General features: G+C 42.7%; 1 pseudogene; it reads left to right on the top strand.

Moving 5' to 3' along the window:
• Positions 1-3,904: 3,904 nt before the first annotated feature.
• LOC127102005 (putative general negative regulator of transcription C16C9.04c) lies at positions 3,905-4,730 on the top strand (annotated as a pseudogene).
• The last annotated feature ends 1,376 nt before the right edge of the window (positions 4,731-6,106 follow it).

Below are 6,106 nucleotides of genomic sequence, written 5' to 3' on the forward strand. Positions count from 1 at the left end.
AGATTCTTCCTCCAAGTCCCTGTTAACACCTATGGTGGGGCATCCCCAGTAGAGTGCTGTTTGAACCCTATTGTGGGGCACCCCTAGCAAGTTTGTTGTTGAAACAACTTTTTATGGGCCGGTTCCCAGGCAGAGTGTTTAATGAAGACTTTAACTTTCCTCTCTCCAGCAGAGCAGTCTTCCTCTCTCCCCCAGCATAGTTGCTTTTCTTTGAAGATTCAGTATTTCGTGGATTGACATCCCAGTACTCCATCATATCCTCAGATAGATCCCTCAGTGGAGTTGTTTGCATAAGGAGCTTTATCAATGCCTATCTACTCTCATCAGAGATCTGGTCGCTTCTCGGTATCTCTGATTTTCCGCACGAGTTGTTGTGGCGCGTACGCTTGTATGTTGAGCTCTGTTCTCCAGTTGTGACTGACGATCCCTCCGGAAGCCTCTGGTGGCCTTTCTCCCCTGTAGGATGGTGTTGTTCCCTGATGTCCCAGTTTACAGCAGATCGCGTTTGCTCTCTGGTGATCTTTGGTTTTCCCTCCGGATGGTTGATTCCCGGACCTGTGTGTTGAGCACGTCTGTTTGTCAGCATTCATCATACATTTTTAGGTATCATGCATACATGCATAATCATAGCATTCAGATACTCATGATGCAGCTGTTGCCGTGTATCTGTTGATGGTTGTCTCCTGCTATTTGTTGATACAGATCTCTCCGGTAGATCCTCCCTAACAGATTTGAGATCAGTGTCTCCTCAGCGAGCCTGAAGGTTACTGCCTTCCCAGTAGGGTTTGTGTTGATGGTTTTCCCTCAGTGAGATCCCTAAGCGGATCGGGTTCGGAGAAAATCATCCCCAGTAGAGATAAGAATGGGTTGCCTCCCCTAGTAGGGCAATCTCCAAGCAGTTCGGGTTCGATGGAGTGCATCCCCAGCAAGGTTTGTCTTTCCCCAACAGGATGGAAGTTGACATGGTTATAGGATCCTCAGCACAGTTCCTGGAGTTCCCCGGTGTTGTCTCTGGAGGAGACGTGTGTTTATGCATTCATCATTTAGATAAGCATAGCATATTGCATCATTAGTGCATAGCATTTCCAGGATCATGGGGCATTGTGTAAAACAAAAAAAACTCATGCATCAACATTGCAAACATGTCCATTAGCCCTAGACCGTGGTGACCAGCCGAGATTGGGTTGTTGGAAAGAGTTTAGCATCGCGCCATTGGATCGGCTTCAGAATTGGGTTCATCAGCATGGTTGAGAAGTTGGTGTTTTCAACAAGTGACTCCTTAGTTGAGTGGGTATCCCCAGCAGTGTTACTCCCCGAAGTTGGCAGCATCTTGCAAGCTTGGGTCCTTTCCCTTAGCAGAAGTGGGTGTGTCTGATCTCTCCATATAGAGTCGACCCCTTAAGCAGAAAATGTCCACCATTCCTTCTGCGCTCCCCACCGAGATACATCCTCGTGGATGACGGTTGCTTCCGTTCCCCCCCTAATGGGATGGGTTTTCCCTATTGAGTTCTTTCCTCATTAGGATGAGTCTTGATTCAGTTTGCCTTTTTTGGATCGATCCTAAATTGACTTCTTGTTCGCTATCTCTTGTACTTCTCTGGGGCATAAATGAATGGTTGCTTACTAATCGGCACTCATTCATCTCATCCTCAGCGGAATTTTTTGGCTTCTACCAACGAACTGGTAGTTGTAAGTCCTGTCTTTGTGGTTTTCTACCTACTAACTGGTAGTTGTAAAATCCCACTTTCATCCCCCTGGTGGAGTTAACCCTGTGTGCTCATCCTATCGATGACTGGTTACTTTTCCGTGGTTTTCTGCCTACTAACCGGTAGATGTAATCCCCTCTTTGTGGAATTGATAGTCTTGTCCCCTTTGGATACTTGCCTTGATCAAGCAGTATTGTCCCCAGTGGGTCTTCCCCTTTCTTTTGGGTATTTGCTCCGAGTTAGCAACTTTATCCTCTTTTGATTGGTCATCTTTTGCATGCCTAGTCCTGGTACCCTGATACCTTTTCTTTTCGGTCGATTATTCATTTAACAACTTGCAACCCGGTTATGGATAATCTTCCATGCGAGTGTATTATCTACGTTTTGACGGCTATAGATGATATATCTCATGCACTCTTTGGTCAAATCTTTCGATTGTTATCCCCAACTTGGGTCTTTGGCATGCGTGCCAACTCACGTATCACTGTTTTGTTATCTTCGCCGATGATGATAGACATGAAGTTCTCCCGGTATCCAGACCGAAGTGGCGTCCAGGCCAGTTCCCGGTATCCAGACCGAAGTGGCGTCCAGGCCAGTTCCCGGTATCCAGACCGAAGTGGCATTCAGGCCAGTTTCCGATTTCCAGATCGAAGAAGTTCTCAACAGTCAGGACGAAGAACTTGTGGCATTCAGGCCAGTTTTCCCGGTATCCAGACCGAAGTGGCATTCAGGCCAGTTTTCCCGGTATCCAGACCGAAGTGGCATTCAGGCCAGTTTTCCCGGTATCCAGACCGAAGTGGCATTCCAGACCAGTTCCCGGTATCCAGACCGAAGTGGCATTCAGGCCAGTTTTCCCGGTATCCAGACCGAAGTGGCGTCCAGGCCAGTTCCCGGTATCCAGACCGAAGTGGCATTCAAGCCAGTTTCCGATCTCCAGATCGAAGTGGAGTTCAGACCAGATTTCCGGTGATCAGACCAACATTGATACTCTCATATTCCAATGCTTAGTGTTCAGACTAATGTGTGGCGTTCAGGCCATGGGTATTCCTGTGTTACCATTTATTTTGGTATCCAGTTCAACTTTCTGTTTCGGTACTCAGGCCGATTTTCACCGTACCAGACGGACTCTTCTTTCGAGATTGCTTCTTTGCCGATTCTGACAGACATTGTTAACTATTTCATGGGGATTCAGGATCAAAATCCGGGTCTTCTTAGTATTTAATCATCTCCCACTATGATCATATGAAGAACGTCCTGCTTCATTTTCTCTAGTTGAAGACGCTTAAATAGGGGCAGCTGTCATACCCCGATTTTGATCCTGAATTTTTATGTTCGTTTGGCATGCTTGACCTAACTTTGCTTTGTTTTTATATGAGGATTGGTTTTGATTCAAAGTCATGGTGTTGTGATTGTGGATACATCTATGGTCTTGGTCATCTGAACGATCAAGCTTCTTGTGTTTCAAGCCACTTGCTAGTCAGGTTATTGGTTCATGGATACTATGCCAAAACCCTAACCTTATGGTCTCATTTCATGGCTTTGTTCATGTACATTATCAATCAAGTTATTTTCCAAAAGTCAAACATGCAAGTCATAAGACAAAACAATTGTGAAACCAACTTCAAACCATTTTGTTAATCCATTTCAATTTTATTTCATTACATTTGATTCCATACAAAAAATACACAAAAATTGACACTTTGACCAATTGTTGACTTTGGTCAACAGTTGACTTTTTGGTCAACTTTGACCAAAGTCAACCCAAATCCCTAATACCCTAAATTTTCATCCTAAAACCATAAATCCCATCCATTATCATCCACAATATGTCTATTACATACAAAAAGCCAAAAAAAAGTACATGTTGACCAAGTGTTGACTTTGGTCAATAATTGACTTTTTGGTCAACTTTGACCAAAGTCAACTTAAGTTCTTTCCTGTTCCAAACCCCAAGAACTTCCCATCCTAGTCTGATATTCCAAAACCATGACAATATTGGACTTGCATCTTGCATTTGTTTCAAAATCCATGGTGATATGTGGTAATTTACTCCATGTTTATTGCATGCACACATGGCCTAGACCTGTAGCAGACCACATCCTGAGCAAGCCACCACATTAGACATCAACTTGTAGTCTAAACATGAGCAAATACGACTTGCAAGGCATACCAAATCCTGCAGCAAACTCTTGCTGAATATCCTGGACAACCATGGGTGACAAAGGAGGAAAATCATGTCCGATTTGCACTGAGGAGATGGACCTGACTGATCAGCATCTGAAACCATGCAAATGCAGCTATGAGATATGTGTGTGGTGTTGGCATCCTATAATGGAAATGGCACAGAAGGATGAAACTGAGGGCCGTTGTCCTGCCTGCCGTTCAGCTTATGACAAAGAACGCATTGTGGCAATGGCAGCTAACTGTCGAAGATTGGTTGCTGAAATGAATTCACAGCATAAAAAGAAACTACAGAAGATGAAGATTTGCTTCAGCGTAGGGAGTACTTTGGAAGGTATGGCCAGGTTTTGAAGGTATCAATATCTCGTACAGCAACAGGCATTATTCAACATTCTGCAAACAACAGCTGTTGTGTGTATATAACTTACTCAAAAGAATCTGAAGCAGTTCGATGCATTCAATCAGTTCATTTTTTTTGTATTAGAAGGTAGACCATTGAGGGCTTGTTTTGGAACCACAAAGTATTGCCATGCATGGCTCAGAAATGTGCCTTGCAACAATAGAGAATGCTTATATCTACATGATAATGGTGCTCACGAAGATAGCTTTACCAAGGATGAATTAGTATTAGCATTTAGAGTCCTACAAATCATTGGTGCTACAAATAATTTGCATCGCCGTTCTGGGAGTGTTTTACCACCACCTACCACTGACCTGCCATCATTCAAAGAACCACATCAGTCCTGCACCCTGCAACAGTCACAATCTCAAGTTACTTCAGTACAGTCTCATGAAAATCAAATGATCTCTCAGTTGCAGCCATCAAACCTGCAAGATGAATAACAGCATGGCCAACACAATCAATTTTCAGGTAAAGGCATGATAAAGCAAGTCGAGGGCACAACTACTTCAATCCTTGTCTGATGCTAAGCTTGAGCTTTCTACTCTTCTATCAGCTCTTGGAGAAAAGAGCTTTGCTGGAATTCCCGATAATACTTCTGGAACTATCGAGGAACAGCTTGCAGCTATAGCACCAGTGCTTGAACAATTATGAGAACAAAAGGAAGAAAGAATAAAAGATTTCTCAGATGTACAATCACAGATCCAAAGAATATGTGGAGAGATAACCGAGAGCCTGAACCATAATGATGTACCTGCAGTTGATGAGTCTGACCTGTCTTTGAAGAAGTTTGAGGAATATCAACCTGAGCTTCATGAACTTCAAAAGGAAAAGAGTGACAGATTGCAAAAGGTTTTGAATTGATATAAGAAGCATCAATGCTTTGCATGTGGCAGACTGGGTTCATCTGATGAATCATCTAATCCAGAAGTATTTCCTTGTGTTACTGCGAATTATGGTCACTATTACCATCCAGAATGTGTTGCAAGACTACTCAACCCTGGAATTGAAGCCAAGCAAGAGGAAATGAGACAGAAAATTGCCATCGAAAAAAAAACATTTGTCTGTCCTCTTCATATCTGTTCTCTATGTAGAAAAGGTGAAAATAGGAACGTTAGTGATTTGCAATTTGCAACGTGTAGACGCTGCCCCAAGGCTTACCACCGGAAATGCTTACCCAAGGAAATTTCCTTCATATTTGATTATTATATGGGCTTTGAGCAAAGGGCTTGGGATAATCTCCTTGACAAACGAATTTTGATGTATTGCTTGGATCATGAGATAGTTCCGGAACTTGGAACTCTAGCTAGAAACCATCTGATATTTCCTGATAAGGATATCAAAAGGAAGAAAATCAGTTTCAAATTATTAAACAAAGAGAAGGTTGCTATAACATCGAACAAAAGTAACTTTAATGGAAAGATCTGTCCTTCAAGGTGGAAATTCTTCCAACGTTATGGAGAAAATATGCTCTAAGCCAGATAGACGTTTGTCATTTGAGCAGCCCAAAAAAAATACTTAAAGGTTGAAACAATGTCTGCGTCAAATAGGTGCTTACCGAATTTTGATAGCAATAGTGACTTTTTTCCTCTATCATTTGAACAGCTCGTGCAACCTACAGAACTCTGGAATTATTCCATGTTCGCTCATCCAAACTACAGTTACTCCAAAATCAATCTTGCCGGCACGATCCTAGAAAAAAAATGAGCCCTTCAGTTTTTCAACCGTCATTAAGAAATCATTGCTAACTTTCCCTAAACTTGAAGATGATACATTCCAAGATAGTCTGTCCCTTCTTTCGGAAGATCTCACTTTTCAT

Source organism: Lathyrus oleraceus, chromosome 7, assembly GCF_024323335.1.
Source record: "Lathyrus oleraceus cultivar Zhongwan6 chromosome 7, CAAS_Psat_ZW6_1.0, whole genome shotgun sequence".
Lineage (NCBI taxonomy): Eukaryota > Viridiplantae > Streptophyta > Magnoliopsida > Fabales > Fabaceae > Lathyrus > Lathyrus oleraceus.